This window comes from Cucurbita pepo, chromosome 2 (genome assembly GCF_057944985.1).
Source record: "Cucurbita pepo subsp. pepo isolate OVF chromosome 2, ASM5794498v1, whole genome shotgun sequence".
Taxonomy (NCBI): Eukaryota; Viridiplantae; Streptophyta; class Magnoliopsida; order Cucurbitales; family Cucurbitaceae; genus Cucurbita; species Cucurbita pepo.
The window spans coordinates 9,592,934-9,614,320 of NC_141799.1; the positions used below are offsets into that span (position 1 = coordinate 9,592,934).

The following is a 21,387-nucleotide window of genomic DNA, read 5'->3' on the forward strand; positions in this document are numbered from 1 at the left end:
TAGTAAGTTTTCACGCTCATGGGATCGACGTTAGGCTGTCCTTTAGATTTGACCTAAATTAAAAACCATTAAATTTTAAGCCTACCCTATGGTATTATGTACAAGTCTAGGTTCACCAACAATCCATGTGTCAAGAATGTACCTAGGATTCATCCATGTGTCAAGAATGTACCTAGGATTATTTGAATAGCATGACAAATAAGTTGCTAAGATTCATGCCGAAAAGTAACCATTATCTCCCATCACAAGGAGTACTACGAGGCCCCTGTTTCTCTTTTATGGGGATTCCCTGTATTATGTATGATGAGCAAAATGTTACGAAGGGCCTCTCCTTTCCCTCACCTAGAAGAGATGACATGCACCACGATTCACTAGTAGAATCATGATAGCACCACTCATGTGTTATAGGGAGAGAACTAAAGGTTACTTTAAAAAAAAAAGTTTTTTAGAATTAGCATATGACATATAACAAGATGAGTTCTAAGTGTCATGCCCCTAAAAACACAATAAGAAATGATATTCTAGCTTAAGGTTGCGATTAAGAACCTACAAGTAGGCTACTTACTGAGTTTTTAATCACTCCATGCTTATCATTTTTTTTTTCATGTAACTAGTCGCTGGTCGTGGATGGGAGCAGACTATGGAGCATAGATTAACATTCATCTTTAGTTAAATATATTTTGAATTGTTTTGAGTATGCTTCTTATTTTGTTTTTGAAATGAGTATGTATAAACGCTACTTTAATATACCAATAGTATATATATATGAACTTATGTTTTTTTAATAGTTAAAAAAAAAAAATAGAACTTTGGATCTTTATAATTGGGATCAGAGCAAAGGTTTTTTTATGGCTTAGCTTAAAAAACGATCCTTCATCGCTAGGCTGCCTTTAAAACCTTATGCTAAGAAAGACCTAAGACTATGAATTGAAATAAGGTTATTGACTTTTCCGTTGGAAGGTAATAGAGACATCAACCTAAGATGGAATCAACAAGTAACCTCCACTACACAGGAAAGCTAAAAGGATGACACCTAAGAGGAGAGTTGCCACAAGGCGTACGAGTCAGGGGTTTGCTTCCGAACACTCTACGAAAGGAGCATAAGAAGTAGGAATGACTTAGCCTTCAAGCAAGGTTCATCAAATATTTCTATTCGAGTTCAAAAAAAAAAAATAATAATAATAATCCTTCATATCACAGTTCATTTACACAGATTCTACTTAAATTGATTCATAATCGAGTAAGGTTATAATGGGTCAAAGTAGGGTACTCCACGCTGTACTTATCAACAATTCTAGGTTGTTTCTTGCTCTTGGTCTAGCTGATTAGGAGCTTATCTTCTCTCAATTCCTTCAGCAAAATTGTTCTATATTTTCCCTCCCGAAGCTAATGATATAAGGTCCATGTCACGACTTATACAATAGAGGTCGAATTTCAAAATCAAAATTTTAAAATTTTAAACCTCAAAGCTCACCGATAGTCAATCTACGGGTTGTTTGCTTCCAGCGACTTCTAACCTTCATTTCTTTCATCGAAGTTGCTTTTCTCCTTACCACGAAGCTATACAAACAAGTCTTAAAAGATCAGCTTAAACGTAAGAAGAAATTTCTTGATTTTCATAAACTTTTCGAAACTTAAAATGAGAAATTGAGGACATTCATATGGTTATTTTTCTTTAAGCTTTTCTCACGAAAAACATCCTATTAGAGCTCTAGAAACTTTTGGTGCATGAAAATTGTCCAATTTCAAGAAATTCTTACCAAGTAAAAATTGTCCAATTTCAAGAAATTCTTACCGAGATGCTTGAATGACATTTTATATTCTCAGCCTTTCAATTCTTCACAAAGAAGGAAGAGCTCCTTCTTATTAATATAAAGAGACCAAATTCAAGATTTGAGGTGGTCTATAGAGAATTTTTAGAAGAATTGTGTTGGCATAGTCTGAAAACCTACCTATAAGGCTTCTTATGATCAAAACGATGTAGTCTTAATACTGCATCAAGGGCTTGCCCTCTAATACCGTCTGCTTGACCTATGCTCATGGCTTCATGCATTCCAAGCGGCATAGTGTGAAAACCTACATCCAGGGCTTCTTACGTTCCAAGCGATGTAGTCTTAATAATGCATCAAGGGCTTCACCCTATAATACAGTCTGCTTACCTACGCTCAACGCTTCACGCGTTCCAAGCAGCATAGTCTAAGTCATGAGAATGCTGTATCGTGGGAGGTCTTAGGAGGTTCTTGATTCGTGGCTAAGGAAACTTGCTCTCTTCTTGTTCCTCCGTGACCTTAGGATTCTTGTTCTGTTCTTAATTTGTTCTCCAAGACACTCCCCCTAGGATTTACGACAGTAGACATGCACCTGACAATCCTGTGTCCAAGTCTTCATGCGTTCCAAGCGACACAGCCTTAACCTACATCCAAGGCTTCATGCGTTCCAAGCGACGCAGTCTTACCGCATCTTAGGGCTTGCCCTTCGATACGGTATGCTTAACCTATGCCCAAGGCCTCATGCGTTCCAAGCGGCATAGTCTAAAAACCTACATCCAAGGCTTCTTACGTTCCAAGCGATGTAGTCTAATACTACATCAAGGGCTTGCACTATAATACAGTCTGCTTAACCTACGCTCAAGGCTTCATACGTTCCAAGTAGCGTAGTCTAAGTCATGAGCATGCTGTACCGTGGGAGGTTTCGGCATAGGGTTCTTTTTCTGCTCTTGATTCGTTCTCAAAGACACTCCCCCTAGGACTTACGGCACTAGACATGCACCTGACAATCCTGTGTCCAAGTCTTCATGCGTTCCAAGCAACATAGCGTTAACCTACGTCCAAGGCTTATGCGTTCCAAGTGTTCCAAGCGACACAACGTTAACCTACGTCCAAGGCTTCATGCATTCCAAGCGACTTAGTCTTACTGCATCTTAGGGCTTGCCCTTCGATACAGTCTGCTAAACCTATGTCCAAGGCCTCATGCCCAAGGGCTTGCCCTATAATACAGTCTGCTTAACCTACGCTCAAGGCTTCATACGTTCCAAGCAGCGTAGTCTAAGTCATGAGCATGCTGTACCGTGGGAGGTCTTGGCATAGAGTTCTTGTTCTGCTCTTGATTCGTTCTCTAAGACACTCCCCCTAGGACTTACGGCACTAGACATGCACCAGACAATCCTGTGTCCAAGTCTTCATGCGTTCCAAGCAACACAGCGTTAACCTACGTCCAACGCTTCATGCGTTCCAAGTGTTCCAAGCGACACAACGTTAACCTACGTCCAAGGCTTCATGCGTTCCAAGCGACGTAGTCTTACTGCATCTTAGGGCTTGCCCTTCGATACAGTCTGCTAAACTATGCCCAAGGCCTCATGCGTTCCAAGCAGCATAGTAGAAAACCTACATCCAAGGCTTCTTACGTTCCAAGCGATGTAGTCTAATACTGCATCAAGGGCTTGCCCTATAATACAGTCACTTAACAGTATAAAACCTACATCCAAGGCTTCTTACGTTCCAAGCGATGTAGTCTAATACTGCATCAAGGGCTTGCCCTATAATAAAGTCGCTTAACCTACGCTCAAGGTTTCATACGTTCCAAGCAGCGTAGTCTAAGTCATGAGCATGCTGTACCGTGGGAGGTCATGGGAGGTTCTTGATTCTTGGCTAAGGTAACTTACTCTCTTCTTGTTCCTTCATGACCTTAGACTACTCCCCTTGATAGACCATAAAGGTCACTTGCTCGGTACATACTTGAACATGTCATCCTACAAGTCTACAGGGCATCTCTTCTAGGTGAGAGGTGAGAGAAACTTGAGGCATGACATCCTGCAAAGGAAACATGGTGCAGGGCATCTTGTGCATCGCTTGGTAGGAGGTCATGAGTCACTTTTGACATGATTAGAGTATTACCTAGCATTCTTGAATTTTTGAGTTTGGGGACCATGGTCCTTTGTCCTTGAGTAGTACCTAGCATTTTTCTTATTCTGGTAGTTGTAAAGCTTATGTGTTGTTGTTCTTGGTTCTTAATCTTGTAAGTTTCTAAGGTCCTAATGCCAGGTGTGTTGTTGTTCTTGGTTCTTAATGTTGTCTAAGGTCCTTAATGCAATAAGTGGTAACTTTTATTTGCAACCATATGAACCCATCTTAGCGTGATTTGTTCTAGAAGAGTCTTGATTCTTGGGGTGTTTTCTTTAGGTTTTTCTTGGGACCTAACTTAGTTTAGGTTCAACTTTGTTTAATTTAAGAGGGGGGTTATTGATGTTTTATATTTATTTAATTATTTTGCAAATTTTATAAATTAATTCATTATATTATATTTAGGAAGTATGGAACTTAACAAAAACAAACTATTTTGTAGACAAGAAATCAATGATCAATAAGTGTGATATTACAACAAATTTTGTTTTATTTTATAACAAAATTTGGTAATCTAAACAGGTACACAAAAGAATAGTATGAATCTCCACCGTCCATGATCATGCCTTCAATCCACTACACTTAGCAACACCAAACCCAATTCTCTTATTTCTCAGATCCTACTCCACCCACATATTCTGTTGATGAACGTTCCGGATTATATTACTCTCAGTCACAAGTCTATCTGACCGCCCGATCCCCACGCACTTCACCCCTTTCTCCACTTTCGTCAATAACCCTTCCCCTTTCCCAACCAATATCTCCACCCCATTCTCAAACTGGAACCACATGTCGCCGATCCTCCGACCCACCGTCGCCGCCACTGCGCCGTCGAAACACATGTCGGCGACGGCAGAATATTCAAATCCTTTCTTCATCATGGGCCCCACTAATCTGACCATCTCTTCTCTGACCTTGCTGTAGGCCTCATCTACCAAATACGTCAAATCCGAGCCGGAGTCGATCATGGTCTGACCGGCCCCAGATGGGTCCGGTTTGAAAACGACGGGCGAGATGTTGAGTTTGTTGTTGCCTATTCTTATCCCCTCAACTTTTCAAGATTCGGGGAGCGTCGACTTTTGGGGAAAGTCATCATGTTGACGTATTTGAATTTAGCGGAGTTGGGGTTGTCTCCAAGGTAGAACAAGCCGGTTAGATCCGACCCAGTTCGATTCGGAATGCAATAGGAAAACTTTGATATTTTGGCCTGGGAGATGAAGGAGAGGCTTCCAGTGTTCATTCCCAACATACCCCTATTTTGGGTGGAGGCCGTAGCGCAGCCAAGGAGGGAGCGGGTAGTTAAGGAATTGGAGAAGGTGAAGTTTTCAGTGACGAGATTACCCTCGGCCAGGGTCCCATCCGCGTAGAAGTAGGAGTAGTGGCAGTGGCGAGTTGGGTCACAAGAAGTAGGAAGGGTAAAATCAAGAATTCGGGGTCTGCACAAAGTGGTGTTACAGGGAAGGAAAGAGAAAGAGGAGGAGAGATAAGGGTCAAACACATTAATCATGGGCTTCACTGATTTTCTCCCTACTTTGTCGTGGCATTGAATCCAGGACAGTTGGCTGCCGGTGTCTACTACCATGTCCATCTGCTGCGGCGGCGATCCAATGGGAACAGACACCACAAGAGCGTTGGAGTACTGGAAGGGGAACTTCCCATGAGATTTGGTTTTGGAGGAGAGGGAAAGGGAGGCTTCTTGGGAGGAGACAGAATGGGAGGTCAGAGGGAAGGAGAGGGAGAGGGAGTTTGATGGGGAGAATAAGAGACCGAATAGGGAGAGAAATAGGAGAGAGAGAGAGGCATGATTATGGGTTTGTGACTGTTTTGACGTTGGATATGATCCACCGTCCAAATACACTGAAACAAATAAAAAAAAAAAGCAACTAAAAAAGAACCTCTTTTTTATTCTCTTTGTTGTTGTCTAGCTGTATTTTGTTAGTGGGTCATATCCAACGTGTTTTTGGATGGAGCTGTTGTTTCCATTACATAGAGAGTAAAAATGGAAGAGAGAGAGCATATAATTAAATGTACGGTAGAGAATTCAAAAATCCTATTTCATGATAGTATTATAAACCAATTTTAGTTTTAGTTTGAACAAATTTGTGGTACAAATTTGGGATCTAATCAAGATTAAATGATTTGTTTTTAGTTTGACTATATATGTGATAGAATTTGAATATGTAATTTTTTAGTTCACAACTATGATATTAAATGAATGAACTGAATTAATTTTACCGTGATAAATCTTTGTTTAACAATAATATGATCGCAGATTTAACCTCCATGAGTAGAATCTACCATTAATGTGGTTGGTAGTCAATTTCTAAACAAAACCTGTGTAGGATCAAACCAATAGCAACTTAGAAAATTTATTGACTGCTTAGGCAAACCAATTATGTGACTTTACTATTGGATCGGTTAGATGAATTGTATGAAGTATGAACGACGTGTGTTCTATGTCTCTTACACATGTTGTACTTGTGAATGTTTGACGTGTATCCTGCTATGTTATGTTCTAACTAAATCTATATTATGTTACGTGGGACCCCATGAGACATATAGATGATGTTATGTTATGTATCTTGTGATTACTTTCATGTTGTATGATGCACGATACATAACATTATATATTATTTAGCCATGTATGCTATTCATGAAAGTTATGTTTATGAAAGAACGAAGGTATGACCCACATCATACGTATATTTCATGTATTTTGTGTGTCATGTGGGGATCTCATGCATTTTATGTGTCATGTGCATCGGGATACTTCCCCTTTATGATGAGTATGAATGCATATAGTACAATATTGTGCCATGATATATTGCACGCTTTTTTCCCTCCGCGACTTTTTCGGTAGTGCGAGTTTTCATGTGCACATGTAAAGATACGAGTCTACCTTAGGGTATGTGTACGAGTCTACCTTGGGGTCCATGTGCTCCTGTGTATACCGTGTGTAGAGAAGTAATATACATTCAATCAGCCTGAACTAGAAAGTGAGACCAATGTCATGATGATAATGAAAGGATAGGTCCCAACATGATTGTATTTGTTTGCATTTACTGATTTCAATAGTAGGGTTAGTTACGAGTATTTTTAAATACTTAAGCCACGTGCTATTTTTTTCAAGTAAAGGTAAGGCAACTCTGTAAGGATAACAGCGTTGTTATGAAGACCATGGAATCAAATCTAGGATAGTTGTACTTATTTTTATACTAAAGCCCTTAGGTTACATCAGAGAATTTTCGTTAATTGAAATGGGTTTTACGAATGTTTAAGTTAATGATATCGTTTATGAAATATTTTAATTGAATTTGTTCACACATTATAGATATACTATGCCTGCACTGACAACCTTGATTTTAAGTATTTTATTATTGAGTAAATGGTCTTGCTAATGACCTTTAAAAATGATAATAAATGTTTCAATAAGTTTAATTATGCACATCAAAGCTAACATAGTAACACTGTGTTTATATTACTCTCCAGCCACCTTAAAAAAGTAATAGTGTAAAAACCCTATTGTTTCTGGGGCTAGACTGACAAAGGATGAAGAAGGAGTCAAGATCAATGCTATAATGTATAAAAAATTTATTGGAAGTCTTAGGTATCTAACTGCAGACTGAATTTAATGTATGTAGTGTCACTCATTAGCAGATTTATGGCAAGTCCAACTGAGTTGCATTTGCAAGCTGGAAAAAGAGTGTTGAGATACTTAAAAGGTACGGTAGATTTGGGAGTTCTTTATCGAAAAAGGGTAATGTGTGATTATGCAGGAGAAATAGATGATAGGAAAAGCACTTCTGGTTATGTGTTTTTACTTAGTGATGGAGCTCTGTCTTGGTCCTCCAAAAAACAACTTATAGTTACTTTATCCACTACTGAAGAAGAATTTGTGGCTGCGCCTCTTGTGCTTGTTAAGGGGTGTGGATGAGGAGAGTTTTGGAAAAACTTGGTCATTTTTAAGATAAGTGTATCACTATGTTATGTGATAACAGTTCCACCATTAAGCTATCTAAGAATCCAATCATGCATGGATGCAACAAACACATTGATGTGAGGTTTCATTTCTTGCGTGATTTGACCAGAGATGGAGTTATTGAGCTGAAGCGTTGTGTCACACAAGAACAAGTTGCAAATATTATGACAAAACTACTGAATTTGGATGCGTTAATAAAACTACGTGAGTCAATGGGTATATGTGTAGTACCACGAGTAAACGTTATGTAGGGATGTTAGGACCACTAAAAGCCAACCAAGTTGTGTTTGTATTTCAATGCAATTGATTTCAGACAACAGTGAAAATTGTTAAATCAAGACAGTGAAAAAGAGTGCGTAGAACCAGAATAAAATATTGTAAAAGCCTAATGACCTAAAATGGATAGTGTACCTGTCACCATAGTGTCGAACCTCCTAATGTCTCTACTGGTGGACGCATATGCCCTAGCTTGACCACGAGTTTGTACTAGTCTGTCCGCCTCTTCCAATGCTCTAGGTGGATTAGGTGGGTCTTTGGAGTTCTTGGTCGTGCAGTTGATGGCGATATGGCCACATTGAAAAAAAAAATCTCGCCCCGGCCATACATCTTCCTTCATGAAACTTTTCACAGACCTTGCATGTACCCTAAATTTTCACATATCCAGAGTCGCCACTAACGTCTGATGCTCATCTTATATACAGAATATAACTTTAAAAATGTTTATCTTAAATAGCGGAAATTTTAAAACTTTAGAATACATTAAACCACTAGAAAACATTGTCGGACTTACGTGTTTCAAACATCATGCTGGAGTCAAAATAAGATAAAAAAAAATTATTACAAATTAAATAATTTAAACAAATGAAATGCAAACACCCTATCCTAACCAAGACTAGGAATTTTAAATATGCAACTACCCTATGCATGCGTCACAGTCTCTGATAATGATGTCGTTGTCAACCGTACATGGGCACCTTGCCTTTACTTGAAAACAATATGGCACACGACCTGAGTATTTTGAAGAAATACTCAGTAAGTGACCCCACTATAGGCGTCATGCTAATGCAAACACATGCAATCATGAATTAGGAACCTATCTCTAATCATCATAAGGGTGGCCTCCAGTCTCGGACAAATTGGATGTATAATACTTCCCTACACACGACTCACACGTCCGTGTGTGAATCCAGGGCGCTCACACACCCCCTGGACCCTCTAGTCAAGCTAATCTGTAGTGACGTCCGGAGGTCAGTGGAACCCCACAGTGTCATGCACCTCATGAACACCCTCATTTGTGCGCGTCCGCACTCGTCGTCATATGGTGCGCGTCCGCACTCATCATCTCTAGGGGAAGTAGCCCTATGCTTATGAACACACAATATGCATGAGGTCCCTCTAAGTCCAATTATACGTCTCTTCTGACACAACCCTCTACTCTCATCTCTTTGTTATACTGTGTAATACGTGCTCCTAGATATTTACATTAGTATCATTTTCATGCTCTTAAGGTTTTGTCCTATGTCGATCTAACGACGTGATACAATATGGCATACAATATCATAAGGCATGTTCAACATGGAAAACATCATCATGTTAATACCATCGTCATGCATACATCATACTCATCATAAAAGCCATTAAGTGCATCAAATATGACATGTAAGTCATGCATCAAAACATAAATAACGTACATATAACTAACATCACAGCACAACATCATACTCATACATCATCATAATTCATATAATCTTTAGCCTATCCTATAGTAAGACCACTTACTTTGTTGGCCTTGGCCGAAGTACTCCCTAATTAGCTAAACGTAAGCTCCGTTCCTTGAGAGCTGCTTCCTATGTTGTCGGGGTTTATTTCCTATCACACCGTTTGTCACCTTCCGTTAGTATGTCACAATTAAATTACCAATAACTCAATAAATGTGAAATATGGTCTAAAATGGCCTCGATTACCTTAACCAGGGCCGAAAACAGGTTCAGGACGGTCAAAATAGTGGAAATCGAGCTAAAATCTGAGAAGTCGAGTCGAACAGCCGTTGGGAGCCACTAGAGGAGTCACCAGAGCCGTTGGTGCGAAGCCAAGCTAAGGGACTGCTCGGGACGCCATGTTTCCACGTGGCAGCAGCAGCAGAACGTGCCTCGTCGTGCGCTAGCATCGGGTGAAGGCGCAGGTCGCAATCCGGTTCGGGACATCGACTGCAAAAGGCTACTAGGTCGGACTGATCGTTGGGCCTTGGCTTACTGGACTAGACCGCAAGTGTTTGGGTTGCAGGCCGGTGCAGTTGGACCGTGGGTCTAGTCTCAGGTTTGTTCAGCTAAACCATCGGCTATTGGGCTGGATTGAGGTTTGGGCCAAATCGGAACTTGGCCCTCCATTTCGCGGGTTGGACTGGGATTGGTTTGGGCCTCGGGTCTAGGTATTCGATTCGTGCTGACCTGAATTCGATGGATCCTTCTTCCTTACCTGACTTCTGTGCAATTTTCCAGCGCGTTCTCTCTCTCCTTCCTGCGGCGTTTCCGTTGCCGATTTCGGTCCCCTTTCTTCCTTTTCTCTCTGTTTGTCGTCCCTCTTTCCTTCCTCGAAGTTTTATGGCCTAAAAATTCCTAAAACCACATATCTAAGAACATTTAGAAAAACTCAATTTTCTGACCTCGGTTCTCGACGACGACGCTTATGAAAAGGCAAAAAAACGTACCTTGAGTTATTGTGCTATCCTTAGAGATCCTTCTCGTGATGGTAACTAAGCATTTGGCATTGGTTTTCGGGTGGTTTGGGACTCGTCGGGAAAAATTGGAAACTCGCCAACATTATTCGAAATCTCTCTCTCTCTCTCTCTCTCTCTCTCTCTCTCTCTCTCTCTCTCTCTCTCTCTCTCTCTCTCTCTCTCTCTCTCTCTCTCTCTCTCTCTCTCTCTCTCTCTCTCTCTCTCTCTCGTATTTTCTTTCTTTTCTTTCTTTGCAAGTATTCTGAGGTGTTTTGGGAGTCTTGGGCTCAAGGCTGAGTGGGGTGCGGTTGTCGTTTCGCGTGGGATCCGCAAAACTCGGTGGTCGCCGGAAAACTTGCGGGTTTTTCGGCGAATGAGTTTTTTTTTTTTCTTTTTCTTTCCTTTTCTTTATCTTTTTCCCAGGTCGTTACATTATATACCCCTAAAAAGCACTTTCATCCTCGAAAGTCTCAAACTCTTGTACTAACTCGGCGTATTTTTCTTTCGTCTTCACATTCCCACGTGATTTCCTCACTATGTCCGCCACAGCACCTTAATGAATGCAATGTTCTTGTTGCATAAGACTTTTACTTCTCTGCCTAAGATTTTTACTTGTTTTTCCTTTTAGCTCAGATCTTTATTGAGTTGGAGTAGTTTGTAGTCTATTACGTGGATAGGGTCTGTAATGTACTTCCTCAGCATCGAAACGTGAAATACATCGTACACTCCTGAGAGGGCGGGAGGTAGGGCTAACTTATACGCTACTGGACCAATTCTCTTTAGAATCTCGAATGGTCCAATGAATTTAGGATTTAACTTGCATTTACATCCGAACCTCATGACATAGGTGTCACCTTAAGGAATACTAAGTCCCTTATTTCAAACTCTAAGCTTCTACGTCTTACATCGGCGTAGCTTTTCTGTATACTTTGAGCGGTACGCATCCTCGCTCGAATTTTCTAGACAACCTCATTGGTGAGTCAAACCAACTTGGATCCTACTAACTCTCTCTCGCCTACTTCATCCCAACATAGTGGGAACCTACACTGTTTCCCGTACAGGGCCTCAAATCGTGTCATTCCAATAGTTGCTTGGAAGCTATTATTATAGGAGAATTCCATTAGGTGGAGTTTGGAATCCTAACTTCCCTTAAAATCTAGTACGCAAACGCGTAACATGTCTTCTAGAATTTGGTTTAACCGTTCCATTTGTCCATCTGTTGGGGGTGAAAGGCGGTACTAAAGCAGAGGATGTTTGTTCTTTATGGTTCTCTTATTTAGTTCTCTGTAATCCATGCACAGACGCATCGATCCATCTTTCTTCTTAACAAACAACACTGGTGCACCCCAGGGGAATACGCTAGGTCAAATGAACCCTTTATCCAGTAAGTCTTGCAATTGCGCCTTGAGTTCCTTCAACTTTGTTGGCGCCATGCGATAGGGTGCTTTGGAAATAGGCTTAGTTCTCGACTCGAGTTCAATGACAAAGTCGACCGCTCGGGAAGGGGGTATTCCAGGTAGGTTGTCCGAGAATACATCCGAGAACTTGTTTACTATTGACACATTTTCTAGGGTCTTTTCTTTTCCTCTTACGCCTACTGCACATGCTAATATCGCCCATCTGCCTTGTTGGACTAGCCTCTTTGTTTTCAACATCGAGACTACCTTAGGGGTAATTCCGATACTTGTGCCTTTAAATTTAAAGGCATGTCCCGCCGATGGTGAAAATTTTACTTCCTTTTTACGAAAGTCTATACTAGCACGATTTTCGACTAGCCAATCAATGCCTAATATGACGTCGAAATCTGTCATGCTTACTACCATCAGGTCCACGCTTAGTGTTTGGTTCCCTATGATTACTTGGTCATTCTTTACTCTATCCCTAGCTACTAAGTCTACCCCCGAAGGGGTGCTTACATACATTTCATGCAATAAGGGTCCTAATTTGAACCCTGTTTGTACAACAAAAGGCATAGAAATAAAGGAATGCGTAGAACCAGAATCAAATAAAGTAAAAGCAAAATGACCTAAAATGGATAGTGTACCTGTCACCACGACGTCGAACTTCCCAGTGTCCTTGCTCGTAGACGCATAGGCCCTAGCTTGAGCTCGCGATGGTGTTGGTTGTTCCGTCTGCTCTACTACTTTAGGCGGGTTTGGTTGTGCTTCAACGTTTCTGACCATGCAGTTCACGACGATGTGCCCCTCTTGACCATATCTGTAACACGCTCGGTTGCCAGCCATGCACCTCCCACCGTGTATTCTTCCACAGATAGTGCACCCTTCTTCTCTCCTTCCTCTAGCCCCATCTTAATTCCTGGGGTTCTTGTCAATACGTTGAGGAGGGTGTCACTCATTCCATCTTGGAGCAGGTCTGTTGTTGGAACGGTGCCTACGTGCTAGTGGCGGACGGTCAGAGCCTCCTGATTCATGTGAGTGCTTCTGCTCAATTACTACTGGCTCCTTACGTCTTTCTCATCCTTTGGTTTCTCTAAAGCCTTGGCAGTTCTCAAGGCTTCGTCATAGGTCTTTGGGTTGAATGCTTCCAGCATGCGGCGGATTCTTGGTTCCAGACCCATTACAAACTTCTCTGTCATCTTTTCTTCGGTGTCCACCATGGACAGCGCAAATCTCTTGAGTCTCTTAAACTCTCGATTGTATTTCTCCACTGTGAGTCCACCCTGTACCAGATGGGCGAACTCCTGTTGCCTCTTAAGTCGCTCTGACTTAGGATAATATTCTTTAAGGAAGGCCTCCTTAAACCGTTCCCAGTTCATAGGTCCCCCTTCTAGGTTAAGAAGGATTTTGTTATCTCTCCACCATATCTCTGCGTTTTTCTGTAGGACAAATGTTGCGCATGCGACCTTTTGGTTCTCTGGGCACTTCATAGTCTAAAAGGTGGTTTCTACAACTGCAATCCACATTTGGGCTTCTATGGGGTTTTCTAAGAAACCGGCGAATGGTCGAGGGTCATATCTCTTGAAATCCTTTATCCAGTTTGAACATCTAATAGGTTGTGGAGGGTTTACTGGGGCGGTGGCCTGAGCATCGACTTTTGCTTGTGCCTGTGCATGTGCTTGGGCCTGTGCTTGGGCATGTTGGCTGGCTAGTAGATTGGCTTGCTGTGTGGTTACCAGGGTTTGAATTAATGCTTGGATAGACTCACACATTAGCTTAGTATTAGCATCTACTCCGGGCGCTGGGGGTGCAACCTCAGGTGTGGCTTGTGGTGGTAGAGCAGGCTGGGGTGGAGGTTCAGCTTGTAGTGGAGGCACTAAAGGTGGTAGCGCAACTGGTGGTAAAGCTGGGGGCGGCGTAACTGTTACCGACCTAACCTCTGATCCTTCTCGAGGTGGACCCTCTACTGCCACACCTCGTCCTATTCCTCTAAGACGGGGTCGCCCCCATCGTCGTCTTCCTCTTCTTCGTCGTCTGGGCATGGTTCTATAAACCAATATAAGGTTGCTTAAGTCTAAGGCCTTAATACTATGCATATATAAATAACAATATACATACTATACAATACATCATAATACCATAGAAGTAAACACTCAACATGTTATACATCATATCACACTCATTAATAAATACTTAAAATATACCATAATTTCAACGGTTGGGTTTTATGTCTTAAAACTCATAGTTTGTCAACAAAAACATATTCTATTTTCAATAAAGTTATTATGGATGTTTATTCAGTAAAGATTGTTATTGAATAAATTGAATTTTACGATCATTAATCTAAACTCAAACTAAGAATACTCTGGCTATAGTATGATTACTTGAACTATATTTAGAGACATAAGAGTGGATCAAGTTCAAGTATATAGTGAAAATGATCTATAGTACAGGGATAAGGCTGAGTACCTTATCCTGGGGACACTATGGATGCGGCCCACATTTGTATATGATATAAACAATATGATCACTAAATTGTACATGTGGAGACATGTGAGTGGGGTCGTCTTATGCAATGAGTATTGCATAAGAACAGACCATGAAGAAAATCACTCTCACTTTATAATGTCGTTTACTATTGAGACTGATTTTTTCACTCGATGACCTAAGTAACTCGACCATAATCCTAAGCTAACTATGAACTCCTGTTTATTCAGAATTATCCTTAGATTTGCATGGGTGAGAGTGTCCCGAGTTCGCCGAGTAATAAGCCTCCTATTTCAAGGGTAAGACTAGGTGAATAGCTGGGGACATAGGGTGCAAGATAGAATTCACTCCTACCCGCTTTTAGGAATAGTAGAGAGGTTGTTCCCTTAAGTACTGACTCTAGGTCTTGAACAAGGGGCCCCACCCTCTCATTGGCCCAAGAGAGATTCTGTTTGGTGGTTGGACCACAAACCAATTATTCATTAGAGGATCCGTGGGACTTAAGGAACAAGAAGTAACTTTAGGGGTAAAAACGGTAAATTTACCAAACTCTAGTTACAAACAACCTGTGAAGGATCGACTTACTAATCATGGTTATATCAAATGGACAGAAATATATCTATAGTGAGGGGAGTGCAACTACTAGGCTATAGTGAAGTGTCATAATAGTTAAAGAATGTTGGTTAACAAGGTTAATGAGTTTAGCCGGTTAATCTCAGATCGTTGGAGCCCATGATCTGTAGGTCCATTAGGTCCCCCTGCTAGATCATATCAAACTAAACCTTAGAACAGTGTGACGAGTGAGTTTGAAATGTTCGAACTAAAATTAGGGAATATGCGCTAAATATATATGATATATTAACCGCATTTTGTTTTAATTACGAATTAAACAAGAAGAGAGAATTAGAGATATTTAAATAAGATTTAAATATTTTAATTATGAATAGGGATTCATAATCAATATGTGTCGGAATTGATTGGTATTGGCATTTGATTTAATGTTAAATATTAATTAAATTGTTTAAATAATCATTTAATATTATTTTAATTTGAAATTAATTGTTGAATTAAAATAAAGAAAGTCAAAATTTAGTAATCTCAAATTTGCATGAACATGCAGATATGATTATAAATAGACATAAATAGAGTGATCAAGTTACATGAAAAGTCTTCTTGAAAAACTTTGGAGAAATTATCTCAAAACTCTCTCCTTACATATACTAAATTCCTTTCAAGTTTAGTCACTCACTAGATTCCACAATCTCGTTCTAAGACCGAAGAATAGTAGGGAAGACACTAGTGGTAGTTTGAAACTGGTTCGTGAGGAAAAAGAAATTTGAACTACAAAAGGTTAGTATTCAAACTCATTGAGTTTTAATGCTTTTGAACATGCTAGCTAATTTATTGATGTATTTAGAGTGCCTAAGATTCAAATTGCTTCTGCATGTGTTATATTAACATCATCATCAACAATACTAACAAGAAAATGCATGCGAGTTCTAAAAGCATCTCCTTTTTTATCTTATGCAAGGTGTATCTGATGGTGACGAGGCATCGATGTTAGGACCATGGATCGTGTCAAGCCTACATCATAGGCTAGTCTACAAAATCTAAAACCTAGAGCTCTGATACCAACTGCAACGACCCTAAATTTCCACATATCCAAAGTCACCACTAACGTCTCATGCTCATCTTCAATGTAGAATATAACTCTAAAAATGCTCATCTTAAATAGCGAAAAATTTAAAACTTCAGAATACATTAAACCACTAGAAAACACTGCCAGACTTACGTGTTTCCAACATCATGCTGGAGTTCAAAATAAGATAAAAAAAATAATTACAAATGAAATAATTTAAAAAAATGAAATTCAAACACCCTATCCTAACCAAGACTATGAATTTTAAATATGCAACTATCCTATGCACGCGCCACAATCTTTGATCACGATGTCGCTGTCAACCGTAAATGGGCACCTTGCCTTTACCTAAAAAACAATATGGCACACGGCCTGAGTATTTTGAAGAAATACTCAGTAAGTGACCCCACTATAAGGGCCATGCTAATGAAATCAGATGCAATCATGAATTAAGGACCTATCTCTAATCATCATAAGGGTGGCCTCCAGTCTCGGACAAATTGGATGTGTAGTACTTCTCTACACATGACTCACACGTACGATTGTGAATCTCCAGGGCGCTTGCACACCCCCTGGACCCTCTGGTCAAGCTAATCTATAGTGACGTTCGGAGGTCTACAGAACCCCACAGTGTCATGCACCTCATGAACACCCTCATCTGTGCGCGTCCGCACTCGTCATCATATGGTGCGCGTCCGCACTCTTCATCTCTAGGGAAAGTAGTCCTATGCTTATGAACACACAATATGCATGAGGTCCCTTTAAGTCCAATTATACGTCTCTTCTGACACAACTCTCTACTCTTATCTCTTTGTTACACTGTTTAACACGTGCTCCTAGATATTTACATTAGTATCATTTTCATGCTCTTAAGGTTGTGTCCTATGTCGATCTAACGACGTGATGCAATACGGCATACAACATCATAAGACATGTTCAACATGGAAAACATCATCATGTTAATAACATCGTCATGCATACATCATACTTATCATAAAAGCCATTAAGTGCATCAAATGTAACATGTACGTCATGCATCGAAACATAAATAACATACATCACAACACAACGTCATACTCATACATCATCATAATTCACAATCTTTAGTCTATTCTATAGTAAGACCACTTACTTGGTTGGCCTTGGCCGAAGTACTCTCTAATTAGCTAAACATAAGCTCCCGTTCCTTGAGAGTTGCTTCCTACGTTGTCGGAGTTTGTTTCCTATCACACCATTCGTCACCTTCCGTTAGTATTTCATAATTAACTTATAAATAACTAAATAAATGTTAAATACGGCACCAAAACGCCCTCGATTACCTTAACTAGGGTCAAAAATAGGTCCGGGAGGGTCAGAATGGTGGAACTCGGGCTAAAATTTGAGAATCCGAGCCGAAACAGCTGCTGGGAGTCGCTGGAGCTTCGTCGGAGGGAGGCTGAGCCGTTTGCACCAAGCCAAGCTGAGGGACCGCCTGCACCGCTGTATGCCACGTGGCAATAGCAGAACGTGCCACATCGTGCGGTGGCATCAGGTCAAGGCGCGGGTCGCAATCCAGTTCGGGTCGTCGGCTATAAAAGGCTACTAGGCTGGACTGATCGTTGGGCCTCGGCTTACTGGATCGGGCTGCAGGTGTTTGGGTTGCAGGCCGGTTCGATTCGACCGTGGTTCTGGTCTCAGGTTGGTTCAGCTGAACCATTGGCTACTGGGCTGGATTGAGGTTTGGGCCGAATCGAAATTTGGGCCACGGTTTCGCGGGCTGGACTAAGATTGGTTTGGGCCTCAGGTCTGGGTCGCTGCCGGTTGGGCCTTAGGTCTGAGTATTTGATTCGGGCTGACCTAGATCTGATGGATCCTTCTTCCTTACTCGACTTCTGCGCAATTTTCTAGCACATTTTCTCTCTCCTTCCCGCGGTGTTTCCATTACCGATTTCGGTCTCCTTTCTTCCTTTTTCTCTTTGTTTTTCATCCCTCTTTCCTTCCTCGAAGTTTGGTGGCCTAAAAATTCCTAAAACCACATATCTAAGAACGTTTAGGAAAACTCAATTTTTTGACATCGGTTATCGACAACGACGCATACGAAAAGGCACAAAATGTACCTTGAGTTATTGTGCTATCGTTAGGTATCCTTCTCATGATGGTGCTGAGCATTTGGTGTCGGTTTTCGGGTGGTTTGGGACTCGTCGGGAAAAATTGGAAACTCGCCGACGTTATTCAAAATCTCTCTCTCTCTCTCGTATTTTCTTTCTTTTCTCTGTTTGCAAGTATTCTGAGGTGTTCTTGGAGTCTTGGGCTGAAGGCTGAGTGGGGTGGAGTTGTCATTTCGCGTGGGATCCGCAAAACTCGACGGTCGTCGGAAAACTCCCGACTTTTTCGGCGAATGAGTTTTTTTTTTTTTTTTTTTTTTTTCTTTTTCTTTTTCCTGGGTCATTACATTGCATCCTAATTTTCCCCTTCCTCTAGCCTCATCTTGGTTCATGGGGTGTTTGTCCGTACATCAGGGAGGGTACCTCTCAACTTGTTGAGGGGGAGGTCAGTTGGCATAGCGGGGTCTACATGCTGGTGGCCGATCATCTGAGTCCCTCGAGTGATAGTGTCATTTGCGACCAATAGTAACTGACTACTCTCGTCGTGCCTCATCTCTAGGCTTCTCTAGGGCTTTGGCAGTTCTCAAAGCTTCCTCATATGTCTTTGGATCTATGACTTCCATCGTGCGGCAAATCTCCGAGTGCAGGCCCAAAACAAGTTTCTCGGTCATATTTTGTTTAGTGTCCACCAATGACGGTGCAAATCTTTTCAATCTCATAAATTCTTTGTCATATCTTTCCACTGAGTGTCCACCCTCAATCAAATGGGTGAATTCCTATTGTTTCTTAAGCTGCTCCACTTTGGGATAATATTGCTTTAGGAAGGTCTCCTTAAATCAATCCTACACCATAGTGTTCCCCCTCATGGGTTAATACTATCTTTATTATCCGTCCACCATACTTCTGCGTCCTTTTGCAACATAAATGACGCACAAGGGACATTCTTGTTGTCTAGAAATTCCATCGACTCGAATATGGTTTCCATGGATGAAACCACATCTAAGATTCTATTGGATCTCTCGTAGTACTAGTGAATGGGCGTGGATCGTATCGTTTGAAGTCCAGTACCAATTCGCTCCTCTAACAGGTCGCAAGTTGTTGGCTTGTTAAGTGACCATCATGGCTTAAAACGATTCTCACATCAGATTAGTCCATCCTCATTACTGATCCTTCTCAAGGTGGGCTCTTTTCAGCCTCACCTCTTTCTCTACCTCTAATAGGGGGTCGTCTCCTTCCTCGTCTTCCTCTTCCACGTTCTCTGGGTGGCATAGTTCTAGAAACCAAGATAATATTTTTTAAGTCTAAGACTCACTAATATAAATAACAATATATTGCATAACACAAAATCATACTATAGAATGCAATATCACATCATATTCACCAATATCACAAAAATAAAGTGCATGTGATTTAATGGCGTTTTTTTTTTTTTTTTTTTTTTGTTATCTTATGCAGGATATATTTGTCGGTGACGGGTCATCGACGGTGGGACCATTTAATGTGTCAAGCCTACCTCGTAGGCTAGTCTAAATAATCTATAACCTAGAGCTCTAAGACCAACTATAACGACCCTAGATTCCTGCTACCCTAAAGTCGCTATCGTCATCTTAACCTAAGCTCTTATATGGAAATTAACCTAAGCTCTTATATGCAAATTAACTCTTAAAACATCATCTTTAAAATCATAATGTCAACATAAGCATAACATCATCATTGAAAACACTAATATGGTCTTCAAAAACATAATTCAGAAACAAAATTAAAGCGATAATAATAAATAATTCAAAAACATGAAAAGCATAGCACCCTATTCTAACGTAAGTCTAAAAATTTAAATATGCTACTAGCCTATCCACATCGCATGGTCTCTGATTACGATGTCATTGTCAGCCGTACAGGGGCGCCTTGCCTTTACCAGAAAATAGCACACGACCTAAGTATTTCGAAGAATACTTAGTAAGTGACCCCGCTATAGGGGCCGTGAAAATGAAAATACATGAAATTCATGCTCTAGGGACTTATCGTTAAAATCATCCTAGGGGTAGCCTCCAGTTCAGATTAAATTGGATGTGTAGTACTTTCCACACATGATCCACACGTGCGAGTGTGAATCTCCATGCAGTTTGCACCCCCTAGACCCATCATAGTCGAGCTAGCCATCTGTAGCGACGTCCAGAGGTCAACCCCTGAGTGTCATGTGCGGGATGATTATCATCATCATTGTAGCATACACGTCTGTACTCATCATTGTAAAAGGAGAAGTATCCAGATGTTATGTACACACTGAAATGCATGAGTTTCCTATGATTCCTCGTCTTTAAAACATCTTTATGACACAACCCTATCAGTAATATATGTGCATTAATCTTCATATTATCATCATCAATAACATTAACTAGGGTTGTGTCCTAGGAAAATTATCGTCATAATGTAGTATGAAATTTACAGTGTAACAATAAAATAAAATAGAATAAATAAATAAGTAATAATAAGATTGTAACTGATACCATCTCTCCACGAATACGAAGCAACTTCTTCCCCAAATATCTCAACACCTCCTCCAATCAGACAATTCTAAAAAACAAAAAAAAAAATGGTAAATTTCCATGAGAGATGTTGTCATTCCTGGAAAAAGAAAAAAAAAACGTCAGATTTAAGAAAAACGAAAATGACCTTCACCTGTAAAAAAACAAAATGGCCTTCACCAGTAAACGCAGATTTACGTGAAAAGAGATGTCGTGGTTAAGGTATACATATTTACCTAGAGAGATGTCGTGGTTAAGGTACACATTAAATCATTCTTTTTAGTTTATCCTAATTTCATTCTAAGAAACCAGAACTAATTATATCTCAAGCAATTATTTACGTCAATAATTTTGTATGAATTCTAGTAAATCAATTAAATTAGAAACTTTTATCCTAATTTTATTCTAGGAAATCAGAACCTATATCTCAGATCTTGACTTCGGTCAATAATTTTGTATGAATTCTGGTAAATCGATTAAATTAGAAACTAATAATATTTGTGAAGGTAAATACAAAATTAAAAGGAGAAAAAAACAAAATACAAAATACTGTTAACAAAAAAAAAAAAGAAAAAAAAAAGAAAAATTTAGAATGGATTAAAAATTGGCCAAAAATATATGTGAAAGATTTGAAAATACCTAAAAGATAAAAAGATAAAGT

The 21,387-nt window shown here is 40.3% G+C and overlaps 1 pseudogene; it reads right to left on the bottom strand.

The window, feature by feature from the left end:
- Positions 1–4,368: 4,368 nt before the first annotated feature.
- LOC147793595 (aspartic proteinase PCS1-like) lies at positions 4,369–12,837 on the bottom strand (annotated as a pseudogene).
- Between the last annotated feature and the right edge of the window lie 8,550 nt (positions 12,838–21,387).